Here is a 14,629-nt window from a genome sequence, read left to right on the forward strand (position 1 = left end):
AGTTATTCAGACAATTGGAAAATGTTACCTGACCTGTTTGGTTTTGTGTGTTTTTTGTTGGTGTGGCTTTGTTTTGTTTTGTGGTGGTTTTTTTTTTTCCTCTCTCCGAAAAACAGAAGAAATAACTCCTTTAAAATCCTTGTCATCTACCTGAGTATGGGCGGTACAGCTCCAGAGAGATGTGGAAAGGTGGAGGAAAGGGTGAAGAAATAAAGAGTGATCAAAGGTCTGAAATATATCACCTCTGAAGAAAAACTTGTAGTTGGTTACTATAGAGGAGAAAGAGTGAATGCAAGTCTTCAACAAAGTTAAAGATGTATGCGGTGAGAGGGAAAATGAACTTTTCTCTGTCCCTGATGGATAGAACAAGCAGTCATTTCTTTAAATTGCAGAAAGACTCAATTAAATGTTGGCTAGGGGAATCCTAAAACAAATACTGAAACATTGGCATGCGTCATCTAGAAAGTGTGGAGATTCATCATTGCTGGCCTTTACAAACAGGTTAGACAAGTAACTGTGTAAACTGATATAAGAGAGTTCATTTTGTGGCAGAAGGATAGACTGACTGTCTGATGACACATGAGGATGCTTGGAGGCCTAGATTTTAGATGAGTTCCTCTTGCTGTGATTTTTTTTCACGGGTTGTGCTGATAGCTTTCATATCGAATAACAAGACTATTTTTGGCCTCTTCTTCTGAAGTAAGACTGGGAGAAATAGCATGAAACCTTCGTTTTTCCAACTTTATGTGGATTTTATGGTAGTGGAAATCCACAAAAAAAAAAAAGTAGTCAAAAGTTAACGCAGGAAACGCTGAAGATGTGTCACTTAATGTAATATTTAGCTCCATTACATTTTGGAGTGGAAATTCTACATCTGCAAAAGTCACGTGGATTTTATTAAGGCTGACTAGCTTAAAATTTTGGATGATTCAACTATTTATGTATACAGTAAGGAATTATTTTTGTTCTTTCTAGGTACAAAAGGAGTGGAGGGTGTATAACTAAATTTTTCTTACTATATGTGGAAACAATTCATGTCCATTTAAACTGGTTTGGGCTAAAATCATCTTTCCTCTATGAGTTAATGTAGCGTGATTAGCACATGAGCCTGAATTCCTGGCATGAATTCTTCCAACACTGATCACACAATGCCAGTGGCTGAAGAATCCACAAGTGGACTTAAGTGGACATAAGAACTAGGTTTCAACTTTATTAACTTAGTGGCGAGGCTCTTACCTCATTTCCTCTACATCTGCTCCACCAGTTATTTGCAGCAGATCCAGTGCTACTGGTTACAGAGCCCCACGGCACTGTATAAAGCCCACTTCAAACTGCGCCCTTTCTCGGTTCAGATCTCTCTAGTGCTCCTCTGGTGAGACGGATGGAGACAGCAAAGCAGGGAGACTTCAGTCTACTTCTTCCTACTAGTGAAATCTCAGGCTTTTAAACAATGCCTCTGAGGCTCTGAGACCTCTTCTTTAGTGTGATCACTAGCTCCAAATAGGAGTGAACTAAACCAGCAGCTAGTTGTTCAAACCTGTGGCACTTATCACATATGGGGACTGTGAAACTAAAAAAAAAAAAAAAAAAAAAAAAAAAAAGAGAGAGAGAGAAGAAAAAAGGGGGGTTTAGGGAATTAAAAACATGAAGTTCACCATTGGTATGTTTAAATTTATTGTCCAGTGATCACTGCGCAGTACAGAGTAATAACCTTAGTACAAATTCGTTTGCTAATTTTAGAAGGTCAACAGGCAGTGTCCTACGTGTTTTTTAAAGCTAATGATTTACTAACAAATTGTGAAATATTTCCATGTTCTAAATCTGTGAACTGAACGGCTTATCTAAGATAAGCCAGTGATCAACCTTTGCTAAGCTGGCAATACAAGAACGAAAATTTCTTTCCAGCTCTAAAAACGGTCAGTATCTTGTATCAACCCTTTTACCATTTACAAATGAAGTCTGGCTGGTTTGCTTTCTAAAATTAGATGAAAACTGGCCGGAAAGAACTGGCAAGTATGGTGCAAATAGAGTCTGTAATCTTGTTCTTGTTGACCCTTGTGCAGTGAAGAAATCAAAGGCTGAAGGTGCAAAGGCAGTCAACTTTAGTGTGAGACTCCCTGAGAGTCAGGGAAGACATTTTTTGCAGCTACAAGTTTTATGTCTCCAAGAATGGCACTGCTGTACGTAACTGCCTTTCCCTGCCCTTTCTGGGCAATTTGTTAAGAGATTCATATCCAGTGTATAGAAGATAAATGAAAAGCTTCAGACAGCTCTCCATAGGTGAGGAATTTGTTGTCCTGTGATTTAAATGGTTAGATTACAGGCCCTGCTCACTTACTCTCCCTGTCTTGATCTATTTCAAGCCATCCTTCATTTCTTTCTTCTTTCTTTCTCCCTCGTGATGCTAATTATAATGAGTGTCAAGTATGCACCAGGAGTTGCTTAATTTATAGCTTCAGCTTTGACTAGAAACCCTCTTCCTAGGAATTTTAAATAGCCTCCAGCCTCTTTGGGAGGCTGCAGCGCAGCCTTCCTTTTTCACATACATCACCGTCTTCTGTGCTTTCTTTTGCGCAAAAGATCACTTTCCCTAGCTTTATCTGGACAATGCCACCCCCTACAGAAAGGTTAGCACAAGGAAGCGAAGGATTCAATTCCAGCCTGAAACAGCCACCGAGCTCCCTTCGCAAAGGGGGGTCTCACACCTCGACTCGTGTTGTACTACTGTGCATGAGCGCACAGCGGGCACCCACAGGAGTCCGGACCCCTGAAATCACTGTGGCTGTCCCTCTGCACTGAGCCACCCGGTGGCAGCAACTGCCAGTCCCCAGCAGCCCCCGGAGCACCCGGACCGCCTGAGCAAAGCAGGCAGAAATCTCTTTATCTTCCCCCTCTCCAAGGTTAGTATTATCTTGGGCCAGGTGACAAGGTGATTTATCAGGGAAAGGGAACCCTCTGTATTGTCGACAGCGTGGAATATGTGCAAGTGCTAGAGGCTGTTGTACACTGAGGATATCTGAGGGAGCTGTACTGCTTGAATATGTCAGTGTTTCTTTTGGAAATACTTGCTTCTAGAGAAAGTGTGGTTTCTGCAGTCCTTACCAGCTGGGTATGGTTTTGGAGGCAAACACAGTATTACCGATTAAAAGTGTTGTGGTGATAAAGAACCAAGTGTGGCTATCTCTTTCAAGTGTGCTAGACCCAATAGTGCTCTCTGTAAATACAAGTAAAGATTGATCCACTACTGTGGAGGGGCCCCTGGTGAGTGAACATGAATGTCTGTTTTCTTCTTCATGAGTTGCATTCGGGAACTATCATTTTGGAGGATGTTTTCGTTTGTTTTGGGTTTTGTCTTTAGTTGTCCTTCACTACTAAATTTTTATGCTGCCATATGGCTGAAATGCCCTCAGCAGCAATGGAGCCCCATTGTTCCAGATCCTTTATACACAAAAAAAAAAGGGGAAAAAAAAGTCAGATTTGTACTGTTTGGGAGAGCTAATTCTCAACAGCGATGAACTTTTAATACAAAAAGATAGAGTGGAGAGATGGAGCATAAGGGTAAGAGAAAGGGAATCTAGTCTGTATGATAATGGTATGTGTAACTATCAAATTCTGAATTAACAAGAGTTAGTTTTGTTTGGCCTTTGAAAGGATTTCCTTGTGACACCCAACAGAGTTCTGTTGTCTGTTCTACACTGAATATGCATCTGTGATCTAGAACTGTGCTGTCCTGCTGCTACAAACTTCTGCTGAACTTGCACGTAGTCAACATGGTCTCTGTTGAAGCCAGTATGTACTCGGAAAGGATCGTGAATGACTCAGTACAGGAGAGAGATAAAATATTGCTGGGTAGAGTACTGCGTGTTTAAAGAAATGGATCAGGAGGTGACTGCTGGCTTTGCTTCCAAAGATGACCATAAACTATCTCTGGATAATTCAGAAGTTTATTAGATCCATTGTGACTCTATATCTGTGAGGCAAAAGCAGGGGGCCAAACTGTCTGTCATCCTGACTAGGGGGTTTGTACCTTCTTTTGGTGCAATCTCTTAATTCATTAACTTGGACAAAAGCAGGTTTGTACAGAAAAGTTCTTCCTACTGGGCTAAACAAGCATAAAATTACACGTAAGGAAAAATTCTCTCAGGGGGAACTGTGATACGTTGACAGCATGTTTTCTTTGATAGCACACTTCAGCTTTTCATTGCTAACTTTTCAAGATACAGTAAGCCGCGATATCCTCAAACAGGAAAGTTTCATCTTTACTGAGGTCAGTTCTAAAATTGTACCTGGGGAAGGGGCCATGGTTTCCCATGGCTTAGTGCTTTCCAGTCATCCCTACTGGATCTTGCAGCATGGAGTTGCACTGTGTTTTTCTTTGGTGGTTTGTTTGGTGTTTTTTGTTTGTTTGTTTTTAAAGAGGCAAAATTAACTTTTTTTTTTTTTTCCTGAAAATATCAGAACTGTGGAGCTCTCTTCCCCCTTTTACTTGAGCAGGAGGTAGGCTCTATTCTGCATATGGCCAGGTGGCACTGAACGAAGCACCATCTATCGTTCTGCCAGCTTCAACTGCAGTGCTGGTAGATCCTGAGGTAGGTTTTGTGTGCAGAGCTCAGGGATGTAGCTCGATACTGTGCATTCAGAACAATCCCACAGCGACCCCGACTAACCGTGATTCGTTGCTTATGCTGACACCCGCTGCTCTGTCCTACACGTTAAACTCCTGTGGATATTTGTCTAACCCTGCGCAGGTGGGAGAACTTCTGTCTCCATGAGATTGCCATTTGTTTTGACAGGCGTAGGCATTGTCGCTATTGCTTTTTGAGTTCTTTTTTGCTTTTCAATCCCCTATTTAAAAAGGGAAGGGGCAAAATGCTAAAGAAGGAGCTGGAAAGTCTTTAGCATCTCCTGGCTGCGTGATCCCTTTCTCGGGAGGTGATGTGGTAGTGTCAAGAACTTGCTAAAAGCTGGGTGTTACTGTCGTTCAGTGACCTTCTTACTAGGAAGCTTCTCTTGTTGTAAACACGGTTGATTGTAGGACACAGGCTGTGACTTTAATGCAAAATAATGGCAAGCTGATTTCCAGCCACAGAGGGACATTTGTGGATAGCTTTAAACGGTATCATACAGCTGTAGCTGGTCCTCATAGTAAATTGCTTGGGGTTGGTTGCGATGCTCAAATTTTGGTGTCTTGGCTTGTCCAGCTGTATTTGCAGAAGTACTGGCTCATCAAGGAGGTAATGCCAGGCCTGCCCCCTCCTCAACCCTTATTTCATTCACTAGCCCACTTTGCTTTACCTGTCCAACTCTAATCTCTGTATCAAATTTATACCAAAGAATAGGGGAGCTCAGATGAAAAATAACATGAATATGAGTTTAAATTTTAACTTTCAAAGTTTTTCAAGAGAAACAATGGCCTTAAGTTGCGCTATGGGAGGTTTAGGTTGGCTATTAGGAAGAATTCCTTCACTGAAAGGGTTGTGAAGTATTGGAACAGGCTGCCCAGGGAAGTAGTTGAGTCACCATCCCATTCCTGGAGGTCTTCCAAAAAACATGTAGATGTAGAGCTTAGCGACATGGTTTAACAGTGGGCTTGGCAGTGGTGGGTTAAAGGTTGGACAAGATGACCTTAGGGGTCTTTTCCAGCCTAAATGGTTCAGTGACTCTATGAAAGAAGAAAATCAGTCCAGTGAGACAGCAGATTGTCCTAAAATAGGTGTTATAACCATGGTGCGGTTATTCCCTCTGGCATGAGAGGGAAATGGGGGAATTTCGTAGTTTTCTGTAATTCTGTAGTTTTTCATTATAAGGTAGAAAATCATTCTGTTGTTCAAGCTGTCCGCATTGTCCTCATTGTCTTTTTCTTTTTCCCAGTTTGTTGCAAGACTTGACCTGCCAGAGACCACTGGTTTATCAAAATGACACCAGAAAGACTGGAATAATTTTCTGAGCTGGAAAGGATAGATTTGCATTTCAACAAAAAGTTGTTTTGCATTTTTTGTGTAGTGATTGCATCTCAGAAGTAGGAAATAAATACTGCTCGTACCTTTCCTTTTGGTGCATTTTTGTGCCCACCTAAAGCTTTTTTTTCAAGGAAAGGGTTGAAATTTTGTTCTTTTAAGATCTTCACTTTTTGCAAATTGTGTGTAGGAAACCTTGCCCTGTTTCCTATGCACTAGAGAACTGTTGTGGTGAAATGAGAGACAGGATTTCAGAGAGAGCAGTTGGCTGATCTTTTTTGTTGTTGCTGTTTTCAAGTTTGAAGCTTTTATAAAGTACAGATATTTGCATTTTGATGTGAATTCTGTAGTTTGGTTATGGCTTATTAGGTGACTACCCATTTTTATGGATTTTCTTTTTATAATAATAGCATTCAAGCTTTTTTTTTTTATTTTTTAGCAGCCATTTGATGCTTTAAACAGTAATGGTAGCTCTTGGGCATCTAACTAGTTAATATGCCAGTAAATTAATGTAGTGCTCCACGGTAACATCTAAACCCATGAAATTGCTTTGAACATGGCACTGATGTTTGCCACAAAATTAGTGCACAACCACTTTAACAAGTCTGATCCCATGTGTTGTTTTTTTTTTTGTTTTTTTTTTTTTTTTTCTCATCTGCACCGTGCACAAGCTGCAGGCATCAAAGTAGCGTAGGGTTTTTCTCTTTTTCCTGGGGACTGGGTTTGTTACTAGATTCATTAGCAAAGGCAGAGACCTGAGCCAGTGATGCCTGCTGTACTTTCAGCAGTGCTGGCCTGGCAGGGTGCTCTCACTGTAATTTGTCAGCACGATAACAGTTCAATAATTGAGTTATTCATGAATTTAATGCCTGCTATACAGTGTACAGGATCTGCTGAATTTTTTTTCCCTTGTTTATTCAGAGTGAGTCAGTATTGTTATCCACAGCACACATTGTGTCTGAATGTAAAAGTTAGGATGGCTGAGGGTGGCCTAATGTCACATGCTGCTGCGTGGTGATTATGAGGCCTTTTGCTAATTAGCTAACCATGAAAACAAGTTACCCCTTTCCCAGTGTATTTTGTCGTCTTTGTCCAGTTAGCAGCCTGCAGCCCAGGGCAGTGGTCTGTTTGCACAGAAGAAACAGACTGCTTAGTGTTCTCCATCACTGGTCCTTATGTACCAACCAGTTTGGTTAAGGCAGGATTTTATCTGCAAATGAATTAAAAGTGCTTCTGAAAGATCATTATTTTGAGGTAGGTAGCTGACATAATGCTGTTGTCCCATTTCCAGTGGGGTTTTTTTGTTTGTTTGTTTTTGAGGCTGAATAAATGCTCAGTTCTGGTTTGAGTGAAGAAAGCAGAATACTCCTCTGCGGGCCAACCACTCTTCTGTCCTTTTAGCTGAAACAGATGTTGTCATTAAAGTTTAATTATGATGTGACTCACTTTTGATGTAATGCTTAGAAGAAAACCAGAGTGATGATTTTTTTTTTGTACAATTTATTATGAGAATACATGCCCGGAAACGTCAACTGAGACTGGTAATCCTTTTGTGTCTTAAAAAAAAAGTATTAAAGCCACCTACTTTGACTTCCTGCATAATAAGAATTAAGGAATTTCATGGGGTAATTCCTGGATCAAATCCAAAATATCTGCTTTCAGCCAAAGTCATGTCATATTGCAAGAATTGTGTGAATACAATGGATTCTCCTCAGGCTTCCAGTTGCCAGTTATCCTGGTTGAAGGTAGGCACGTTGCTGAGGGTGTGTGCCAGGGACTGTATCCCAGCATAACCTCTGGCTGCAGGGCTGGGCTCCTCTGGGCTGCCCGTAGCACACATCACGGGAGGGATCCTGAACCAGTTTTTGTCCTGGCTAGATGCAGAAGACAGAAGTCAGTGGGAAAAGGGGGTATGGAGGCAAATATTTCTTGCCCTCATAACCACAGTAGGTCAGTATTAAGTCTGTGCTTCCCATCCAGAGTACTATCAATAGGGTGAAATTTCAGTTCCTTGTGATTTCTTGTCAGGGTTAGATAGGGCTGAGTTCTGGCTTGGAGCTCTTAGTGGTTCTCTCCACTCACACCTCCATTTAAGCTTCAGTCACTGGCAGTATTGCAATTAGCTCTATTTACTTTGACTAAAATATGGAGATAGCGAGTTGAGCTTATAAACCAAAAATCCATCAACCTGACCTTCCAGTACTGAAAGGGGGTGGTGGTCTGGAGTATGGAAAGTTGTGGACTTCCTTTTAGGCTCAAGTTGTTGCCCAAAGAGCATGGAAAGGAGGTGAGAAGGGTGTAGTAGCTGCCTCCTCTCTGCCAGCAGCTGTTTCTTCATGAAAGTACCAGCAGATGTGTAATGGGTGTACATCTGAAAGCCTTACAGGGAGGGCTGAGCAGCAGAAAGCCCTCTGTGAAAGGATTGTGACACTGGAGAACGACATCAAATTGTAAACACCCATTGCAAGTGACACTGATAAAATATTCTTACTTCTACGCTGAGTCAATCTAAATGGTGCTTCGGTGTAATGTATGACATTTGTAACGGTGTCCGCAGGACTGAAAATGAATCAAATGGTGGTGTGAAAGCTGGAGAGTGAAAGCAAGAAGGAATGCAGAGTGTTTGTATGAGTACAAGAAAATGCTGTGGGACTTGGCACCTCTTGGCTTCCCCTTGGCACTCCCATCTCTGTACCACAGAGCTCTGAAACCCCAGGACTCCAGTACCATGTCAGGCAGCAAATCCAGTCTGTACTCAAAGCTATAGTTCAAGCAAGCTGTCTGTGGTGTGGCTTAACATCCTAAAACACACACCTTGGCAGCACTTGCACCCTACTTCAGTTCTGTGGGCACGACAAGTACCCCTTTAAGTGCTGACAAGGAGCCCCACTGCAGAAATTCACGTCTGAGGTATCTATTTTTGATGGGGAAGATAGAATTGAAAAGGACTAGTATTTATGGGTGTGCACACACTGGTACTTGTACAGAAACATCCTGGTAGTGACAAGACTGCAGTTGCTCCCAAGCCTTGCGAGCAGCAGCGAACAGCCACGATAATGCTGCTCTTTCTTTTCTGCGCTGCTGAGAGCAGGCTCGCTCTCTAGAGCCTCCCCTATGAAAAGCCAATAAAAAGCTTGGCTTTCTCTAGACCTTTTAATATTCTTACTTAATTAGAAGGAAACATTTTTTTTTTCTGCTGGATGGAATGCATCTCCATCTGAACAGGAACTTTAAATTAGCCTGAGTGATATTTAGTAGCTGTCATCCGTGGTGGCTTGGTTTTTGTTTTTGTTTATTCCTTGCTGCAGCATCTTAAAATTACTGCTGTGTGAGACATTAACCACGGAGAACTAACAGTGGCTGTGGTAGTGCTAACAAGGAGGATTTCAAGAGAAATCAGTGTTTTGGAGACGAAACTCAGTTGTTTAAACAAACACATGTATGGCTGCTGTTGCAAAAATACTTCTAGATCTCTTTTCGTCTCAAGTGACTGTCACAGAAATTGGCTACAGATAAAAGAAATTCACAAGAGTTCTGACTTCTGTTCTGAAAGATCTGTAATAAGATTTTTTTTTTTAATCTTTGTTTGGGGAAAAGTGATTGAATATGCCTCTTGAAGCAAAAGAATGATAGGTTTTGGACACCTGACTAAGTCACCACATAACATTAGTATAAATAGACTTGGTTTCGCTGAAGTCAGTGGAGACAAAATGAAAACATTGATGCTTCCAAAACAGACACTGAACGTTCGAGAAACTTTTCTGCCCTGAGATATTCAGGGAATCCCACTTATTTAATCAGGATGTGATGACTCTTACTTGCCTTATCTAAGCACGAGCTCCTTTTTTTTTCTTTTTTTTTCAGTACAGTAACTCTGCTGATTTCAACAGCTATGCAGTGATTATATCTGAGTTTTTAACAAGGCAGATGCTGATCTTAGGTCCATGGGGGGTGAACTTCTCGACCTAGCTAGCAGACTTGAGGAAACCATCTGTCACATCAGACATCCTGCATGCTGCCGAGGCAGCTTCAGGCAGAAGGAACATTTCCATTTCCTTGTCTGTAGATGTGTTGCAACCCAAAGTCGAATGGGTAGCTGTGGGACTAAGTGGATTAGGGGAGCTGCAGTCTATTGAGTAGAAAATTTTATTTGTGAACTGCTGAAGGGCTAAGTTCGAAGTGCACTTCTGACGTTTATTGTTGTAAGTGGACTGGATTTTTTGCAAAGCCTATTCGAGATGGAGTAGTTCTAGATGTGATGTAGTTTTGCTTTCTTCTGTGTCACCTATTCATCAGGTCTGAATTGTTCCATTTTTTCAATTTCCTAAGATAAGGTTATGGAATGAGCAGGACTTTGCCACATTAGTAATGTTATTCTGTTGCCTTTTACTTTCTTTCAGGCCATCCTTTGATTTCTGTGTTATTTTTGAGTGACTGGAAAACTGCCTGGTGGAAAAATTTGTCCTCCGCCTTACTAGGGGACAATGATTAATGAATCTAAACAGAGGAACTTCCCCAGATTTCAGCAGAACCAGGAATATACCTTGAAGTATTGCCCATGATTTCCTCCTCTATTCCTAAAGTATTATAGTCCAAGTGCAGAGTCATTCTAGCATTATCTCAGTTGTTGTTCATCCTGCAGAAGCACCTAGCTGAGGACTAGGACCTCGTTCATCCTGTAGATCGATAAACATAAAGAATATAAGAAAGGCACTCTGCGGCTGTGACAGCTGATTCCCCTTTCTCAGAGCAAGTACTTCCTCCACCAAACTGCTTTTGCACCGAGGAGATTGTTGCTCTCTAACTGCAGTACAAGAATCAAAGTGCTGTGGTTTTTGCAGATGAACTGCCGTTAGAGCATAAAGCCTGTTCTGCCTGGGAAAACTCAGTAGCACAATCACAGCAGCACAATTACTCTGATTACGTGAGTGCTTCATTAGCACCCTCTATACATGCTATTCCTCCTCTGGACACAGTTACAGCTGCACTGTTCTCCCTGTACCAATATAGCTCTGCCAGTCAGTTTTCCCTGAAGGCAAACCGTTAAATAATTTCTCTTTCCTATTCATCTAATCAACAATCTTTTTATATTGACTCGCAATTTTTCCTCCAGTTGTAAGTAATTATAAGGGTTGAAAAATGCCTTACTAGTTTGAGTTACATTTTTTCCACCCACGGGGTTTTTTTGTTTAACATATGCGTTCATTACAAATGTCTCCTACGGTGAAAATACGAGGCCTTTTCTAATAGATTTTTCTTACGTCCCTTGTAAAAGGGCCCTTTTTTAGCTCTACTTAAAGTTTAGGTGTCTATTATGTGATTTCTGATTCTGAATGATCTTGGAAGTTATTTTTGAGGTTCCAGTAAAAAGAAAGTAAGAGAAAGATAGCACGCAGAGCTGTTCCCTCAAGAAAAAGTAAGTCAATGTCTTGAAATCAGCATGTTGCTCAAAACTGCACGCTGCTTTGGCTAGTTATCATGGCTCCCGGCCTCTTTGTAATAAATCACTATTGACATATACAAATATCTGACTTTTCTAGTGGGCTCCCTGTGTTTTTCAGCATATCATAATTGTGTTCTTTATCGGGAATGGAGTGTGAGAAAAGGTTTACGTCTTCATTCATGCGCATGCTGAGTATAAGCTGGTTGGACACAGGGAACTATTTAAAATTAAAGCATTTTCCCCACCATCTATATTAGTCTGCGTGTATTGACATAGCTGGGATGCACAACTGCTACATAAAGACTTAAATATTTTTAGGGCCAGATTCATAATTCAGATTTTCTGATTTAAATACAAATATAGCCCTTTTAATTTAACAGACTTCTTTTTGTTGAGGAAGTACAGCAACATTTGATCCATATGATGGTTTTGCTTATTTTTAATTGGCTTTTTAAATTAATGATTAAAAAGGATTTTGATATGAAGGGTCTCAATTTTGGACAGAAGAGATCTGAAACATGTAATTTTGTTTGATCTATAATTTTAGAAGAAAAATATGCATAAAAATAATTATATTTTAATGTGAGTGAAGTATCCCAAAATTTCCTGGACACAGAAGTTTTAATGAGGTCACATCTTTCTGAAAATTGCAGTTTATTTGCATGAAGTGTAGGTTTTTAAGAGTCCTTCAGATCTTCTTGAAATGTCATGATTACAACAGTACATTTATTTTCAAGATAGCATTTGCACACGAGTTAGTTAGTAAACCATGTTACTGGAGGGGGCAAAAAAAAAAGAAAGGGAGAATTTAGATTGATAGGGGGATTTTGTCAGGCTGTGTTTATGCTCATTTAATGCACTGCATATGTATCTATTTAATTCACAGTGAAATCTAGGCTGTTTTGTGTGTTAATTGAGGATGGTAATATGCACACAGTGGAGATGCATAGACAATTGCTTTATCTCCATTAAAAACTGGGAAGTGTGTCAGTCTCCTGTAGACTTAGTTACGTAGTAGTACTGATTGGAGTTCTTGCTTATATGCTATTTGTGCTAAAATGACATGGATCGGAGGTGGTGATTGTTGGTTTTTTATTATTATTATTTTATTAATATATGTATAGGTAAGAGGCTGAGCACTTTTAAGATTACTGGTGAATAACAGTGTTTTTAACAAAACAATTCAGGAATCATAAAAATGCATCACAAGACCATCTTAGTGACTTGAAAAATGAAATAATGTAAAACAAACTTCAAAAGGTTGCAAGTAAAATGAAGTATATTTGTAGGAGAAGGTAGGATAAGACAGCATGGAGTAACCTTGTGCTTTGTTAACTGCATTATCTGTGTGCAGCTTTTTAGCCTGGTGCATGTTTTTTGAGAGTAGGGATATTTATTTATGTATTGTCTTATGTGTTAGTATCTGCTTGCACTAACAGCCTTGGATAAAAAGCACCTATGGGTTTCTGCCCATGGCTTTGGGGAAAGACACGTGTATCTGAGATTTAAACCACATCTGTATCAATTTTGTCATTCTTAAAACTGCTTCACCATTCGACACACGAGCTCTCAAACTTGAAATCCATACATAAAAGCTCTCTTGTACACTCACGCCTTCAGACTTAGTCTGGTGGTCTGCAAATTCAGCTGTCATCAGAAAATGCAGAAGATGAATTCCAGGTCTCCGAAAAGCTTTCACTTAAGCTATCCTGCCCGCAGTTCTACCTCAGCCTTTATATTTGATAGCCGGCATATCTCAGATGATCTCAACTCCCAGGGGAACATGAGAATAGAGGCATTCTCTGAGTGCATGAGTGGTTAGAATAACACTATGTTTAGCGATCAAATGAACGATCCCTTTGAGCTTTCGAGATAGTACCCCCTCTCACAGGGCGTCGGAAAGCATTTCTTTAACAATTATGCAGCAACAAAGCACAATGGGATCGCTGGTTGCCATCATTTCTTTCAGAGGAGAAAAGTCAGAGTTTGTATATTACCTTTGTGTTAGGATCTCAAATTCAACCGATTTGGCATACAGGGAATACAACCATAATCTGTTGTCGCATCCCTGATGTTAGTGGAATAGGCTGCAGCAAAAATATGTTTAAGATTTTTTTTCAGATTAAGACAGATTTTTTTCCAAAGATGTCACCTGCCTGCTGCTTGTTCTTTTCAATCCATTTTCTGTCCTGTCCACTTTTGCATTAATCAGGTTTAAAACCCTTCTGGTGTAAACAGAATGTGAATTACCAGCTGGGCTTTTCTTATGCTCTAGGTCATTTCTCCAATGTATTGTTCTTGCTATTTACTACGACTTATCTCCACTATGTGACTATGGTATTATATTGCTGTTGTCCACTCTCATGTATCACCAGTCTTTTCCCTGTGCTTTGCTCCCCACGTGTTCTTCTCACCTACTGCTCCATTTCTCTCTGTCAGACGTTCTTTTGCTGCATTTGTGTGCTTCCATCTGGCTGCTTCATTCCTTTTCTGCATTATTTTCTCCCCCTCTTTACACTGTGGTCTTTCGTTGCTGCCAGGGGTCAAATCTATCTCAGTTGCTTTCTAGCAGCTACTCTCCTGAACAAACACCCAAAGTTCTCCTTGGTTATTAACCTGGGTGTTACCACAATTAACACAACTCTGCTACACAGTCTTACCCGTTCCATCACCCCTTGCATCCCTGAATTGTCTTTTTTTTGGTTTAAAAAAAAAAAAAAGAAAAATCTCTATGTTAAGGGTCAATTTTAAAGTTAGTTAGGTATACGTATTTTTTAAAGGCCATTTTTAATTTGTAACAAACTGACAGGATATATCCCAAATGTGAGATCCTGCAAGCCATGTGCTAGGGAATATTCCAGGCTTGGACAGATGAATTACTGTTGAGATGACTTGGGTTAATAGCACTGCGTGGGGCTGTTGTGACCATTCTGCTGTAATAACAAATTCTAGTCAAAACTTGAGGCTTCATCCTTGAAAAAGAAAGTTTCATGTGAAAAGCTTCTTCTAACAAACTATACTCTTTTCTGATAGAAGTCTGGGTAGTCTGTGAGTCTTTAAGCAGATTTAGGGCCTAAAATGCACAGAATGAGAATGCAGACAAGCACAGTCCCTTTCTCAACGGTAAAATAAATTATAAATACGACACTAGGTAAGTTCTGTAACAAGTTGGTCACACTTTCCAGTACTGAAAATATCATCATCCCTGCATGTCTGCTCAACAAATGAA

The 14,629-nt window shown here is 40.4% G+C and overlaps 1 protein-coding gene and 1 long non-coding RNA gene across 4 annotated transcripts in view; both read left to right on the plus strand.

Moving 5' to 3' along the window:
- Positions 1-14,629, plus strand: part of MBP (myelin basic protein) — a 115,532-nt gene that overhangs the window by 54,808 nt on the left and 46,095 nt on the right. The gene's annotated exons all lie outside the window — the stretch shown is intronic.
- Positions 11-14,127, plus strand: LOC308190120. Its single transcript, XR_013946920.1, has 2 exons — positions 11-2,900; positions 4,459-14,127. It is a non-coding gene; the product is annotated as an uncharacterized lncRNA (long non-coding RNA).

The sequence above is a fragment of the Anser brachyrhynchus genome (genome assembly GCF_964034855.1).
Source record: "Anser brachyrhynchus genome assembly, chromosome: 2".
Classification (NCBI taxonomy): Eukaryota; Metazoa; Chordata; class Aves; order Anseriformes; family Anatidae; genus Anser; species Anser brachyrhynchus.